At 32.9% G+C, this 17,877-nt stretch overlaps 1 protein-coding gene across 9 annotated transcripts in view; it reads right to left on the reverse strand.

Annotated features, from left to right (window-relative positions):
- Positions 1-17,877, reverse strand: part of LOC106872380 (protocadherin beta-15) — a 640,647-nt gene that overhangs the window by 278,431 nt on the left and 344,339 nt on the right. For 3 of the 9 annotated variants that reach the window (XM_014919355.2, XM_014919359.2, XM_014919360.2), the window contains exon 1: positions 6,076-6,574. The exons of 2 other annotated variants lie outside the window; for them this stretch is intronic. The gene's annotated coding sequence lies outside the window, so the exon portion shown is untranslated. Of the gene's footprint in view, positions 1-6,075; positions 6,577-17,877 lie in introns of those variants that run through there. 4 more of the 9 variants (XM_014919357.2, XM_014919358.2, XM_014919356.2 and 1 more) reach the window with 3 other exon arrangements.

Raw genomic sequence — 17,877 nt, forward strand, 5'->3', positions numbered from 1 at the left:
TATAAATATATGAAAATAAAAAGCAAAAGTATAAATGAAAGAAAGAAATGAAAATAACAACATTCTATTCTTCCGATAATAGATATTACAAATGAAATAGCAAGGACAAACCATTGACAAAAATCAGAAAGGAATCTTTCAGCTAAACAAGAACCAGAGCGAACATGAATCTAGATTGTATTGATTGTATATCATTACAGCCCTTCAAACTAGCTTAGCTTATCGTTGAATTTGTCCTGATTTTTTTAGGTCAGATAATGTTCACTTTGATCCGCAGATACAAAACTAATCAAGTAAATCCATAAACCTATTCTTTCTACTTAAACTAACAGAACCATCAAAACCGAAACTCTTTGTGTGTGAGTGTGTGTGTGATTGCCCACATGTATGTGTGTATGCATGTGTATGCATGCATTTGTGTGGAGTGGGCATGCAGGTGAATAAGAAAGGGAGAGTGAAAGAGAAAGACATAGTTAAAGAAGAGACATATATATATATATATATATATATATATAGGGAGAGAGAGAGAGAGATAGATAGATAGATAGATAGATAAAAATTATGCCAGCATGGAAGGCAGACATCATATGATGATGATGATGATATTTATATATGTGTTTATGCATATATGTCCCTTGTATGTTTCTATGGATATATGTCTGTGTGTGTATATCTAAACACATTCATATTTATTATCATACATATATATATATATATATATATATATATGTAATATATATCATATATTAAATTATTTTATATTATGTTATGTACACAGTTATGGATATATATATTATAAGTATATGTGTCTATATACATATAATGCATTATAAAGTATATATGTATATATGATATAGATATATACAGATATACATTATATACTAAGATTATACATATATGCATGTATATGTATACATTTCTTTGCTAATCTGTTTATTTTTCTCTCTTTCAGATCAGGTGGAACATAAAAAGAGAAAGAATTTGCAACAGAAATATATTTGGTACAAAAAGAAAAGCAAAAAATAATAAACATTGAAATATGAAATAAGTGTCTAACTTGGTTTATTTTTCTGGGGTTCTGAGCCCTTTTTTTGATAACCCCAGTTACTTTTGTTTCTTTGACTGATCCTTATTCATCTTTCATCAACTACCAGCTTAAAAAAAGTTAGGACCTTTACATACTTTCTAAACATGCTAGCAATAGTAACAAAATCTCACATAATCCACATTCCACTATCTTAAAAATAAGACACCATTGAATATTGTAGTCTATGATGAACTTCTGAAAAAGCGATGAAGTAATCCTGAGCTAAATACCCTTTGTTTCTATTTAGCACAATACAGGAGCCTATGTAGTCACAGAAATTACTAGAAACAGCTGTGTGTCCTTAGTATCACACACTACTATCTTATAGAAGGAAAATCATTAAATATTAGTGTATTTTTAGATATACTATTCTGGAAAGAGGACAGAGATGTGGTCATAGCTGGAATGCCTTTGAGCATTAGTCTGTGCAATCAGAATTGACCTGGCCTTTGGTTAAATAGCAATTTCAACAACTATCTTCTACTTTTCTTATTTGCTATATTAAATACATATCAGTTATACGGACACTTTTTCTCTCTCCTAAAATTAATGAAGGTACCAAAATTAGCATTTTATTCCAAGAGCTGAAACTCGATTCAGATGCAAAATTGTGAATTGGGAAGTTTTACATCGTTGTTTGATGTTTTAACACTAGCATCATGGGTCCATCCAACAGTGGAAAAAGCTGTATTTTAAGATCTATTAGAAACGGCCTTAGGTGGCCAAAAGAGATGCTAAGCTTCTGATAATTTCACATTCGGAAGCTGCATTGATAAAACACTAATATACACAGATGCGATGTGGTTCACAACAAACAACGTTAAAGAAGCCAAATGTATCATGGAGGGTACAGCAATATATATAAATATCAAACATCAAAACGAGAGAATACTAAAAAGAACTCCATGCCTATCAAGCTCAAATGTCGAACCTTACGAAGTCCTACTTCAAGACAAAAAAGCACTAGAAAACAGAATATTCTTGTCTCATTACTGTCGCTTGTCAATGGTAAGTGTGTCTGCATGCACTCTTACACTAATTGTAACCTACATGTAATATTAATACATGTATAAGACATAATTACTACATGTTGTTTAGTGTAATAAAAACGCAAGAGGATGCGGTGGAGTACCTAACTCAGTGTTTTGCACACTCGAGATGAGCAAAATGTTATGAAAACATTGCATTCAGAGTGATTTGCAAGTGCATAAGGACCTCTAGGGAGGAATGTACAGAAAAAAAAATTATTGATGAATCTTTAATTTTACCAATCGATAGATATGTAACTTATATTTAACTACAGTTTGCTTATGAAACTTAAAATATTTTCCCTCATCGTTTTTTCAGAGAAATTTTTTCAGTGGAAGTTTCAGATTTTGAATATGGGTAAAATATCACCCAGGAATTCTGCAATATCACCCAGGAATTCTGCATCTCTGTCATCTGAAAACCTTGATATAAGAATGATAGCTACCTTACCTTTAGAAATAATTTGAGATTGTGCCAGTCATCATATCTGATTATGGCTATAAGCTGATCTTATCAATGGTCAAATATGAACTAGTTCACTCAGCTTTAATAAATACATTTTATAACAAAGTTGTAGTTGCTGAAGCCACACCTAATTTGCAGTTGTTTGTTGGTGTTACTTCCATTAATTGACTTGAGTGTAAGTCATACCACTTTTCCTTGATTTTAACTGAAAAGTTGAGAAATAATTTATATGTGGGGCTAACCTAAAACTATGAAGGAAAAAAATTCACACCATGATTTAACTCTAAATTAAGGGTGAGACTTGTATATGTGTGTAACTTATACACAAGTAAATATGGTAAGTTCTAGACTTCCATTATAACTCTGTTCACATCTAGAATGCCTTAAATCACCACCAGTATCTGACTGATTGTTATTCTCTGTAGACCCCACAAGGATGAAAGAAAAAAAGCTTGACCCCAGAAAGCTTGGTACTCAGAACATAAAGGGCCATAACTAAATACAACAAATATTTTTGCCAATGCCTTAATGATTCTACCTGTTCTGAAATAGTGGAAAACTGACTCAAATTCAAAATAACACTGAGATGAACATATGATAAATAATAATTTTGTATAAAATTCATTTAAAAAAAAAAAAAGCAATCTACTTGAATAAATATTATATTTGTAAGCATAGTTTTCCAAACCAGTTTAGGTTTCATTACAAGATATCTTCATTTTTGTTATACTTAAGCTCTCATTCAGCTATATAATAAGACTGACCAAATTTCCCTTTCTGTGGATTTTTTAGTTTCATATTCATATTAAAGTGTGTATGAAGGTATTTTAGGCAACTTAATTAAAGTCAAATACTAATACATTAAAATCCACTTGATAATCTAACCCACTTGATGCTACATTTGATTCTGTGCTGCAAGACCTTTCATTCTAAAATATTCCCATCCAAGTTAATACCTTCTACATTACTATGTTAAGATATTTTTCACTTTATCTTCCAAACATAAACTTAAAATTGAAAAACAACAGGTATTGACTAAATGTCTATAAATTCTTTATTGCCAAAATTAACTGAAATGCATGGACAAGGTATTTTCACCAATTGTATAATCAAAAACTATTAAACAGCTTAATTTGAAATAAGATAAAATCTTCAGTAAGACAGTTTTAAACAAGATAGCAATACTACTTGCTACTAGAACATAAGGTGATCACTATATAAATGTTTTGTATACCAAACATATCAAACTAATATCTAATTATGCTGCAAAGTATATTCTACTTCCCCTAAAGCATTCTAACAGGAAAATATAAGACAAATTACTAAACTGCTAAAAGACCCCAAAACTTTTCTTATGAAGAAAAAGAAATATGAAAAAGATGATTTAACAATTTTCAAGTTTTATGGATTAGAAATAGCTAAAGTGTATTAAAATTAAATAGTTAGCTAAGTAAATGAGATAGCTTAATTCTGAATAGTCAAACTTCTATGTACAAAAACTTTAGGTAAAGAATATATTATCTTTTAATATATTTATAGTAATTTGAAAGAAAGTCATTGCTCTGAATTAAAGAAAATGTGTATATGTTTATACATGTACATATGTATAGAGATAATAATAATGATAATATATCTGTATGTAAATGAGTGTGCATATGTGTATATCTTGTGTATGTGTGTGCTTACATATAGTCATATATATATATCGGCATGTATTTATATGTATAAACACACACCTATACATTTAGATGTCTATGTGTGTATATATATGTATGTATATATATGCACACAAACACACACATATATGTACATACATAATATACTTGAATATACATTTGCACAGTAACACGCAAGCACATATACACATGCATATATGTATATGTGTATATATATGTATATATATATATATACATATATATATATATAAATATATATGCATATACATATATGCATGTGTATATATATGTGTGTGTGTGTGCTTGTATATACGTGTATATGTATGTATATCTACATATAAATATATATGTATATAAATATATGTGTATATATATATATAGATATAAGCAGATACATATGTATATACACACATATACACACACACACATATATATATATATATATGCATATACACATATATATGTATACATATGAACATATATATACATATATATGTATGCAGTGATATACATATACTTTTTACAACCCATCAAAGACAAACCATAAATTTATATATATATTTATATATATAATCATATCTGTGTGTGTGTGCATGTGTATGTGTGAATGTGTTTGTGCATATGTGTGTGTATGTGCATGTGCTTGTGTATACTTTTTTTTTTCATGAAACACAAATATTAAAAATGGGAAAGATATACATAAATGCAGATACTAAGCTTGTTATACACAAAAGATTCTGTCAAAGTTTGATAGAAAAATATTTATGGAACTTTGAAACTGAAAGTTAAAAATGTGAAAATGTGTTACTCACTTTTTGTACATGGAAACAATTTTAAAGATTTGTTAAGTCTCCAAAAAATAATTTACTAGACTAGATATTTCAATTGTGTGTTTGTATGTATAAACCTTGAAAATTATACTATAATTAGGCAGGTTCATACTTTTTGTTTCTGTCCTCTTTATCCTTTTCCCCCTCTTTTTAAAAAAAAAAAACTGATAATTTTGTGAGTTTTTTTTTTGTTTGTTTCTCTTTCAAATCATCTCCAACTATGCAGTACAAAAATCATGTTAAATGAAATTATTTTAAAAGCAAGCAGTGGAAAATAGTGAATGAAATGCAAAAAAAAAAAAAACGTATATATATATATATATATATATATTTATATTTATAAATATATAAGATGAACACATACAATAGAATTCTAAGAGTAAGTAGAAAATAGAAGAAAGAAAGAAAGAAAAGAAACAAATCACTACTAAATAATGACAGGTGTGAATGTTTTTAAAATAAAATCAAATGTTGTTTATGTAGACACTGTCTGTAAATTTTGTTTCCACATCAGGATGAAAGTACATGTTTTTATTATGTAGTGAATTATTTATGTAAAAACAAAACAAAAATAAATACAAAACATACACACATATATACATACACACACACACACACATGCAGACACGCACACAACAAACTAACATTTATACCACTCAGTGCCAAGAAATACTGAAGAATATATTTTGATGACAGAGCAGACATCAGTTTGATTATAAAGTATATACTTCTATAAATTTTTAATAACATTTTCAAAACAGCATAGTATTTATTCCTCACTTTTAATAATTTTACAATATCTGTGTTGTTGATAAAAAGTACTTTTTTTTAAATATATTTTTGTTACTACATTTATTGTTTTGTTTTATATAATTGCCATGCTGATAACTATAGGGAACATGCACACACACACGCACACAAACACACAAACACACACATACACATACACAAATAATATTTTTTTGTTGCTTTAGAAACAACCACTTACTTGTTTCAGTATATGTTTTCCTGTCAGTCGTTAGAGAAGATGTGTATCCTGCTGTAGAGTTAGTTAAATAGTAACTGCTACTGTGGCATCAGTATTATGGTGTGTGATATAGAACTATGAAAGAGAGATCTGCAGTCCTATCAAGCAGTGTGCATATGTGTGTGTATGCAATGCCTGCTGCAGCCAATGACTAGCTGTCAGAGAGTCACATGGATAGAAACGAATTCTAACTTCAACTTTGCCAGCAAGTAGATTTTAACCTTATAATGAGACATTTGCAATTCTTTTAGTTCTTCTAAATATATCTCCTTTTCTCTGTATATATTTAGATAAAACCACCATTACTGTCAAGTTAGGATATGTTCTTAAATGGAATTAATTTAGTCCCTTGATTCATAGTGTATGCCTGACAGAAAAATTAAGTACTCTCTCTATTGTTGCAAAACTTTTATTCTATGCCTCTGAGAGATGAGAAAGAGTTTATCTGAGGACTTTGTTATGCACCTAGCATATAACTGTTATCTGACTAAGCGCATGCCTTCTACTGAAAGAAGGTATTGAAAATTGAATCACGTTTTTAATCAATCTTCTGTGTTAAGAGAAAAATATTATTGATTTTTCTCCTTAATATTAAACATTACATTTTTAGCTATTTTATTTTTCCACTTTCCATCAATTTTTGACATTTTAAAATGTTTTAAATTCATTATTAGAAGAGTTTTGTTCAGAGTAGAGGAATATAGGGTAATTAGTGAATTAAAATTAAAATTGAATGAGGAATAAAAACAATTGTTTTGAATGTAATTAAATCAAAAGGTGGAAAATTCTTTAGCTTTTAGAATATCAACTGAATTTCGAATATTGCTTTATACATTTTTAGCTTCATTCTTTTTCCATTAAGAATGTTTTATTTCATTTTCTCTTAGTATAACTTGTGCTGATTTAGATTATTATAGTAAATGCTTCAAATTTTTTCTTTTCTTTACTTTTCATTGTTTTTGTTAACACAATAACACTTTTTTCTTTCAAATTTCAAAAGTAATTAGTAAAAAAATGTTGATTTAATAAATGAAATTTTCAAGAGTAATAGGCTCTAAACACAGTAAGGATGCTTAGCAATTTGGACACAAATACTCAAAAATGTCAAACAGGAATACTGTATTCTGATAGCCAAAGTATAAATAGAACTTGTAAGTGTATTAGAGTGTATAAGCCACAGAGCAGACATTTTAAGACCATATCCAAGAAAGGCTACTTGACTGATTCACAAGTTCTTCTTCATCACACTTCAATTCTGGCTCATAGCCATGCTACCTCTTCTCCCTATCTTTTCTACTTCTACTATAGTGGCCTATGCTCTTGGGAGCTGGCTGGCTAATCTCACTGTTACATGTCGCTTCAAGCGCTCTATACTCGTTCATCTCTTTTCTTCTTGATTTTATCCAGTGACTCTATTTTGGGCCTGAGCCTTGCACACTTTATCCAGTCTTTCTTCCTTAGAATTTTGGGTTCTTTGGAAATACCTCCCAGCCTATTGTTATTTTTCCTACAGCCATCAGCCTGTAACTGCTTAAGAGAAACAGTAAGTGCATCAATCTCATCAGTCTTGATAGGCCTACAAAGGCCCAGCCCCTTCCACAAGATCTAACCAATAAATAATGATAATTGTCTCTGATTCAGACACAAATTCATCTATTTGTTGGATGGAGGTTGGTTGATACCACTGACTTCAGTACTTGACTGATACTTTACATTTTTAAATCCTGAGGAATGAAAGGTACCAATAATTTTAGCAGCAAGATTTGAAATCAGAATATAAAAAGTAAGAAGAAATACTGCAAAGCATTTTTTCTGACCCTCTAATAATTCTGCCAGCTCACTGTAACAAAGCCACTTGTAAAACATATGTTTTTTTGTTAACTTCACAAGGACATGGTTATAGTAAATATGTTAGTGTCTACTATCACTACAAGTCCAGTTTAAAACCACAAATTTTCTAATACTTTAATAATGTCCATATGCTGTATCTTCAAACTATATATTGCTTCAGTGTATTGTAAATGAACTCACTCTGTTATATTATGTGTGAAACTTGAAACAAGAATTAATTCTAAACTGCTGAGATTCTGAAGGTTTTTTTTTATAAATTTAAAAAGATAAAATATTTTTTTTCAAAATTGCCGTGACTCTTTGAATTACTTGAGTAATTGTAGTGGTGTGTATTCAACAAAATTTGATTGAACACAAACAATATTAAAATAGATTTTACTCAGTACTATCGGTTTGTAGAGACCATTTAAAATTCAGCTCACGCTAACATCAGAAACGAGTGGTATGAGAGATAAAATGAAATAAAATAATAATAATAATAATAATAATAATAATGATAATAATAAAAGCAGAGCAAAGAACTAGTCAACAAAATATGGACACTAATGTACTTGAATAAAAATGAAAACAACAAAGTATCAATATTAAAATAAAACATAACAAACACTAAACAAAATATTCAAATACAGACACAGAACTGCAGCAGGGAGGGAGAGGGGAAGGGGTTATTAAAAATAATCAGTTCCTAAAATCTGAGAGTAATTCCGATAAAATGTCCCATAGTCTTTTAATCTGATGATAATTCATAATGTATAGAATAAAATATAAAATAAAATATAAAATTAACAACAGCTCTAACTAAAAGAGGAAACAATGTATGTCTGTCTGTACACAGCCACACATACACAAGAATGCACTCATGAAATAATACTATGTTGCTGGTACATAACCATTACACCAAGGCATATATGGACGTATATAAGTAAAATAGAAGCTATAATGGCTTCATGTGTGTGCATATATGTATGTGTGTGTGTGTATATAGGTGTGTGTGTGTGTGTGTAAATATGTATGTGTATGTATATATATATATATATATATATATATATATGTGGTCCTATGTTCTGATTCAAATTCTGCTGATGTTGACTTTGCCTTTCACGCTTTTGTGGTCAATGAAATAAATACCAGTTGACCACTGGAACTGATGTAATCAACTGGTTCCTTCCCCCAGAATTTCAGGTCTTGGGGCTATAGTAGAAAGGATTATTATTATTATTATTGCCTTTGCACAGCTTCTAATGCTGGAGATGTACTACAGTGTCAGCTGTTAACTACCAGTGAACTAAGGTACCACCTCTTCTTTTTTAGCACCTTCCGCAGTATTCAAGTGGTTCCAAGCAGTGCTGTTTTCTGCAAGTGCACCTCCCATGTTGCAGCCCCTATTTGTTCCAAGTACTTCTCAAGATTTTTACTCACTGTTTCCAAGGCTCTGACAATTATTGGTACCACTACCACCTTTTCCATCGACCATAACTGCTTTACCTCCCAAGCTAACATGTCATATCTATCGACTTTTCTTTCTTACTTATCGCATACCTTGTTGTCAACTAGGCATGCTATATCTCTGATCCAGCATAATTTGCTTTCTTTCTCAATTAAGACTATGTCTGGCTTCCTATTCTATATCTCATGGTCACACTGAATCATTTTATTATTATTATTATTATTATTATTACCATTATTGTTATTATCATTTTAGTTGCTGTTGTTGTTGTTATTATTATTATTATTAGGCAGCGAGCTGGCAAAATTGTTAGCATGCTGGGCAAAATGCTTAGTGGTATTTCATCTGCGGCTATGTTCTGAGTTCAAATTCTGCTGAGGTCAACTTTGCGTTTCATCCTTTCGAGATTGATAAATTAAGTACCAGTTGGGCACTGGGGTCAATGTAATCGACTTCTCCACTCCACCAAATTTGCTGGCCGTGTGTCAAGATTTGAAATCATCATCATCATCATCAGCAGTAGTAGTAGTAGTAGTAGTATCTTTATTAAGTTGGAGAGCTGGCAGAATTGCTAGCATGCCAGACAAAATACTCAGCAACATTTCTGAGTTCAAATTCTACTGTGGTGGACTTTGTCTTTCATCCTTTCAGGGTCGACAAAATAAATACCAGTTGAGCACAGGGGTTGATGTAATTGACTTCTTCTTCCCCTGAGATTGCTGGCTTTGTGCAAAAATTTTTGAACCATTATTATTATTATTATTATTATTATTATTATTATTATTATTATCATCATAGACGTCGCACAGTATACAATATCAGGAGGTTGTTGATTGAAGATATTGTGTCTACCAGGGGTTTGCATTGTTTGTCAAGTCACAACAAGGACCTCAGACAGACAGTACTTTAGGCAACATGCATGCAGTTCCAAGTAATGCTGACTTTTGCAATACACCTAGATTGTAGGGTATTTCTAAAGTTTCCAGATTTTTTTTTTTTTTTTTTTAGATTGGGTGGTATTGAACTCAATGCTCCAATGACAATAGGGATAACCTTTATGTTTGACTCTCATAGCTGCCACATTTTAGCGATCTCAGTTCTCAGGTCTCCATATTTATCAAGCTTTTCTCTTTCTTTTATGATGATATGTTGATCTCCTGGCACTGCCATGTTAATTATTAGGCACTCTTCTTTGCCCCTTTATTATTATTATTATTATTATTATTATTATTGATGGCAACGAGCTGACAGAATAATAACTGCTTCGGACAAAATGCTTAGCAGCATTTCTTCCTTTTGAGTTTCAATTCAACCAAGTTGACTTTACCTTTCATCCTTTCAGGGGCAAGAGAATAAGTACCAGTTGTGTACTGGGGTTAATGTAATAAATTTATCCCTTGCCCTGAAATTGCCGGCCTTATGCCAAAATTAAAAATAATAATTATTATTATTATTATTATTATTATTATTATTATTATTATTATTATTACCTCCGTCTTAGAGAAGGTGGAGGTACTGTTTTCAGTCGTATTTGTTTGTTTGTCCGTAGACAAGATATCTCAAGAACTGCTGGATGGATTCAGATGAAACTTTCAGGGATGCTTGACCTTATGACTGGCACAAATTGATTAGATTTTGGAATCAATCTGGCACCGGACAAGGATTCTGGATTATTTTTCTTTTTTTTTTTTACTTAATTTTTGAGAGTCATCAGGTACGTTTTTAGTATTCTAGTTTGTGAGAGCAGTCGAGTTTATTTCAGATATCCACATTTTAAAATATCATCTCAGGTTAATCATTGAGAGGACGTTGGTATTGCCTTGGCAGAGGTTTGTGCTCTTGTTGTTGTTGTTCTTATTATTATTATCATTATTATTATTGTATTAAGGTGGTGAGCTGGCGGAATTGTTAGCACACCAGGCAAAATGCTTAGCGGTATTTCATCTGTCTTTACGTTCTGAGCTCAAATTCCGTCGAGGTCAACTTTTCCTTTCATCCTTTCGGGGTCGATAAATTAAGTACCAGTTGCAAACTGTGGTCGATCTAATTGACTGGTCCCCCATCCCAAATTTCAGGCCTTGTGCCTATAGTAGAAACGATTATTATTATTATTATTATTATTATTATTATCATTATTATTATTATCATTATTATTATTATCATTATTATTATCATTATAAGTTACATGTATCATAGTTTTTAGTTTCAAATATATACAACTGTTCAAACTAGTCATTTGAAGCTTTAGCTTCAAATAAACTATACACATACTAATTTCTGTATTGAGTTCTTTTCCCACTTCACATTTGTAAACACAGGCTTTCAACTGTCATCTTAATCTAAGTACAAAGTGGACACATATATTTACATAAATAGTGCAGATTTGAATATGCGTGTGTAATGTAGGTGGTATGTGTATGAATATATTTATGTATCTCTGTCTGCCTATTTGTATATCTATCTATCTATCTATCTATCTATCTGTCAGTCCCATGTTTCCGCACACACACACATACATACACACACATCATATGCGTGTGAATATATATATATTTTCTGCATATACAATATATATATATATTATACATACACACACATATACATACATACATAAACAAACACACACACACACACATCATATGTGTGTGAATATATATATATATTTTCTACATGTACAATATATATATATATATATATATACATACACACACATATACGCACATACATAAACAAACACACACACACACATCATATGCGTGTGAATATATATATATTTTCTACATATACAATATATATATACATGCACACATACATAAACAAACACACACACACACACTCATACACACATGAAATATAGAAGCAGAAAGAAAGACATATATAATATATATATTTATATAAGAGAACTGACACATAGTTGTTAACAAAGCTGTATGTTAGTTCCACATCTACTTTTAAACACATTCACATAGAAAATAGAGTTTATTATATATTAAGAAGATCTTTGAATGGTCTCAGTTGAGTTTAGTTTTTTTTTTTTATATTTGTTAGTATTTTTTTAATCATTTTATTTCGTTTTTATTTTTGTTTTTGTTTTGACTTGTCTTCTCTCTTTGCTTACTAACAATGAAGATCATTGGGTGAGCACCAGTATGACTGTTCTGGCTGAGAATCACAGCATAATGATTCCATTGACTAAGACATAAGTGACAAGCATATGTCTGTAGCTGTTACATCAAAGTCGTTCGCTCTATATTGGTTAGCAACCAATACTAATGAACTGGGTCCTTTCTTATCCATCAATGATCAGTGATCAGACAATGTTAAAACAGTTTCAGTGAAGAAGAGGTGGTGGTGGTGGTGGTGGTGATGGTGGCAACAGCAGCAATCTTGGTGGTGATGGTGGTGATGGTGTTGTTGTTCTTTGTGGTAAAGATGGTGGTGGAGCTGGTAGCAATCATGGCTTTCATGGTTGTGGTTTAGGTGATGTTAGTAATGGCAATGTGGCAATGATGATGGTGGTAGTAGTGGTTGTGGTTATGGTGGTGGCAAAGCTAGTGGTAGTAATGGCTTTGATGGTTGTTGTATTGGAGATGCTAGTAATGGCGGTGTCGATAGTGGCAATGGTGATGGTTGTGGTGGTGGTGTTAGTAGTAGTAGTAGTAGTAGTAGTAGTAGTGGTGGTGGTGGTGGTGGTGGTGGTGGTGGTAGTAGTAGTAGTAGTAGTAGCAGCAGCAGCGGCGGTGGTGGCGATGGTATTGGTGGCGATGGTGTTGGTGGCAGCAGTGGTGGTGGTAGTGGTAGTGGTGATACTAGCAGTAATGATGATGATGGCAGTAGTGGTAGTAGTGGTAGTAATAGCATTGATGGTGATGGTAGAGAGGATAATAATGGTGGTAATGGTGATGTCTGTGATGGTATCCTGATGGTGGTGGTGAGGATTGACGTGGTGGTGGTGGTGAAGAACAATACCAGTGGTGTAATGGTGATGGTGGTAGTGGTGGTGGTGGTGGTGGTAGAGGATATATGTTTTCTACAGAACTGCAATAAACACATTATATATAGAAAGTATACTCTGTGTGTATGTGTGTGTGTGTGTGTGTGCAGATGTGTGGGTGTGTGTATGTGGACAGAGGGATTGTCTGTTTATAGTTAAAGAACACAGAAACTACATTACAGAAAAAAAAATTTTAAATACCTCTTACAGCAGTAAAAATTGCTTACAATAATGTTACACTTCAGATTTTAAGATGAGTGAAATGAGATGTTGAGATGTTCATGCCATTCCTTTGAGCATTTGGTACAGTGAAAGAAAGATAATGGGGAAAAGAGAAAACAATAGTACAAAGTAAATATTTCTTTGTGATTTTAACACAAGGCCAGCAGTTTGGGGGAGGAGGGGATAAGTTGATTTAAATCGACCCCAGTACTCAACTGGTATTCATTTTATCAATCCCAAAAAGATGAAAATCCCTGGTGGGATTTGAACTCAGAACCTAAAGATGGATGAAATGCCACAAAGCATTTCACTCAGCGTGCAAACGATTCTGTTTGCTCACCGCCTTGCAAGGCCAATAATATAGATTTCAAATTTTGGCCCAAGGCTAGCAATTTTGAGGGAGCAGGAAATCGATTACATCAACGCTAGTACTCATCATCATCATCGTTTAACGTCCGTTTTCCATCCTGGCATGGGTTGGATGGTTTGACTGGGGTCTGGGAAGCCAGGAGGCTGCACCAGGCCCCATTCTGATCTGACAGTATTTCTACAGCTGGATGCTCTTCCTAACACCAACCACTCCAAGAGTGTAGTGCGTGCTTTTTACATGCCACTGGCACAGGGGCCAGAGGAGCTGGCATCGACCATGATTGGAAGGTACTTTTTACGTGCCACCGGCATGGAAGCCAGTCAAAGTAGTATTGGCATCAGCCACATTCAGATGGTACCTTTTACATGCTACCGGCACGGGGCTCACAACTACAATTTCCATTTGATTTGATTTGGTTTTGATATTGCTGATGTTGATGTACTTGACTCAATAGGTCTCCTTAAGCACAGCATGTTGCCCTACGATCCAAGGTACTTTTGAGTGGGCTGGTTATGCGACACTGATGTAGGTTACAGCTGTGGACTCACTTTATTTGCCGGGTCTTCAACTGGTACTTATTTTATCAAACCTGGAAGATGAAAGGCAAAGTTGGTAACAGTGGCATTTGAACTCAGAACCGAATGGTGAATGTAATGCCACTAAGTTTTTCACCCAGCAGGCTAATGGGATCTTTTTTAAAACGGGGGCCACATTTTTCATTAATGTTTTACGTAGTGTTTTTGGTACGGAAAGATTTTCAAACTTCGTATACTTATCTATTTTGTGTTATAGAACAGAAAAATATTTTTGTATTCGAATTTATTTCATGTAAAAAATTGTCTTATTTCGATAATTTCAACCAATCACTGACGTCCATTCAGTCGATATACATTAATTGCCGACTACATAAACAAACGATTCTTCATTTTATTTGCTTTTTTCATTTTAAATTTGCTTTAACCCTAACCCTAACCCTAACCCTAACTCTAACCCTAATCGTTTGTTTATGTAGTCGGCACTTAATGTATATCGGCTGAATGGACGTCAGTGATTGGTTGAAATTACAGAAATACGACAACTTTAACATGGAATAATTTATGGATTTCTTTTTTTTTAAAGAAGACTAAGAGAAAAAGATGTTTTATATGACACATTCTACCAGTGTTCCAAGTTTCAAAGTGTTTCGTTAATGAAAAATGTGGCCCCCGTTTTAAAAAAGATCCGGCTAATGATTCTGACAGCTTGCCACCTTGTAATATCAGTAATATTGAGGGTAAGGGGAAGTTGATTACATCTATAGCAGTACTCAATTGGTAATTATTTTATTGACCATAAAAGGATTCAGTATAAAGTCGACCTTGGTAGCATTTAAGCTCAAAACATAAAGGGCCAGAAGAAATGCTGCCAAGCATTTTGTCTAACAAAGTAACAATTCTGCTAGATCACTGTTTTAGAGCAATGTAAATAATAAGATATAGGAAGTTTTAGAATTTGAGCGTGAAGAGTACCAAAATAATAATTTTAAATCTTGGCACAATGCCAGCAATTTCGGGGCAGGGTCTAAGTTGATTACATCAACCCCAGTATTCAACTGGTACTTATTCTATCAACTTTGAAAGGTTGAAAGCCTCTATGGAATCTGAATTCAGAAAGTAAGAACAGATGAAATGCCACAAAGCAATTTGCCCACTGTGCTAACAATTCTACCAGTTCACTGTCTTGAAGAATTGCTAAATAATAGTTTCAAATTCAATTACAAGGTCAGTAAATTTGGGGCAGGGGATAAGTCAATGACTTAACTGGTACTTATTTTATTGACCCTGAAAGGATGAAAGGCAAGGTCAACTTAGGCAGAATTTGAACTCAAAATGCATGAACAGACGAATTACCACTAAGCATTTTGCCTGGTGTGCTAATAATTCTGCCTGCTTACCACCTTGAAGAATACCTAAATATTAATAATCATTGTTTTTTTTCAATTTAGTCATAAAGCCAGGAGTTTGAGATGGAAGGGGTTAGTTGATTAAATTAACCCCAGTAATTGACTGGAACTTTATTTTATAATCCCTGAAAGGATGAAAACTAAAATTTACTGCAGCAGGATATGATCTGTGTGTGAAAGAAAATCTGGAAGAAATACTACAAGGCACTTTATCTCTTGCTCTAACACAGTGTTTCTCATTCATTTTTTACCTATGGACCTCTTTGATGAATAATTTATTCTGGTGGACGTCCATAGCCATTCAGCATTTAAAAACTAGTTTTATAGGTACTTCTTTCAAAATTTCTATTTTGCTTTCCTCACGTTTGTTTCTATGGGTTTGCAGTAGCTCTCTCTCTCTGAGAAAACATGCTTCAGTGGCCAGGAACATGTTGAATTATGTAAAATGTTAGAGAAAGAAACGAAGCTGTTTCTAGCAATAAATACATTTAAAGCAAAATTTTGTCATGAACGCTTAAAATACTGTGGATCCCTAAATCCCTATTTTGCTTGTGTGGACCCCCAAAAATCTTATATAGACCTCTAGGGGTCACATGAACCTTGGTCAAGAACCACTGCTCTAATGATTCTGCTTGCTCACTGCCTTTATCATAATCTTTAAGCAACAAGGGTAGCAATTTTGGGCAGCAGTTTCAACAATGCCATCAGCTTAGTACTTGAATAACACCATATTTTATCAACCGCATTGGTATGAAATTTAAGATTGATCTCTATGGGATTTGAACTCAGGATGTAAATATCTGCATGAAATACTGCTCAGCACTTTTTTCCAATAATCTAATTAAGGCCAGCAATTTTGAAAAAGTGGAGCTAATCAATATCATCAACCCCAATACTTGATGGGTATGTTATTTTATCAATGCTGAAACAATGAAAGGCAAAGTTGATCTCACCAGGATTTTAGCTCCAAAGATAAAGAGCCAGTACAAATATAGCAAAGCATTTTCCCAACTCACTGCAATGATTCTTTCAAACCATCACTCTTATATTGATGATGATGGTGATGGTGGTGGTGGTGGGGGAGTATAGTTTCAGACAGCAGTATTTATTATTTTAAACTAGCATAATCCTTAAGAAGATAGAGTTATGCAGCTGAAAAGAACTATTATCTGTCTGTTTTTCTATCACTGCCTCTCTCTCCCTCTCTGTCTCTTTCTCTCCCTCTAAATAGATAGATAGGTAAAAATAGACAGGTATATGTATATATCATCATCTTCAACATCATTCAATGTTCATTTTCCATTCTGGCATAAATAGAATGGTTTGACAGGAATCCAAAATATATATCTATAACTATACATATTCATATATATATATATATATATATATACAAACACACATATGTGTGTGTGTATATATGTGCATGTGTGTGCGTATGCATATATAGGCGAAGGAGTGGTTGTGTGGTAAGAAGCTTACTTCCCAACCGCATAGTTCTGGGTTCAGTCCCACAGTGTGGCACCTTGGGCAAGTGTCTTCTATAGCCTCGGGCTGACCAAAGCTTTGTGAGTGAATTTAGTAGACGGAAACTGAAAGAAGCCCGCTATATATATATGTGTGTGTGTGTGTGTGTGTATGTATGTGTGTGTGTGTGTGTGTGTGTGTGTATTTGTGTATGTGTCTGTGTTTGTCCTCCCACCATTGCTTGAGAACTGATGTTGGTGTGTTTACGCCCCCATAATTTAGCGGTTCGGGAAAAGAGACCGATAGAATAATTACTAGGCTTATGAAGAATAAGTCCTGGGGGTCGATCTGTTCAACTACAGGTGGTGATCCAGCATGGCTGTAGTCAAATGACTGAAACAAGTAAAAGAATAAAAGAATATATATTTACATACAATAACATGTACACACACACACACACACACACACACACA

This window comes from Octopus bimaculoides, chromosome 14 (genome assembly GCF_001194135.2).
Source record: "Octopus bimaculoides isolate UCB-OBI-ISO-001 chromosome 14, ASM119413v2, whole genome shotgun sequence".
NCBI classification, from domain to species: domain Eukaryota; kingdom Metazoa; phylum Mollusca; class Cephalopoda; order Octopoda; family Octopodidae; genus Octopus; species Octopus bimaculoides.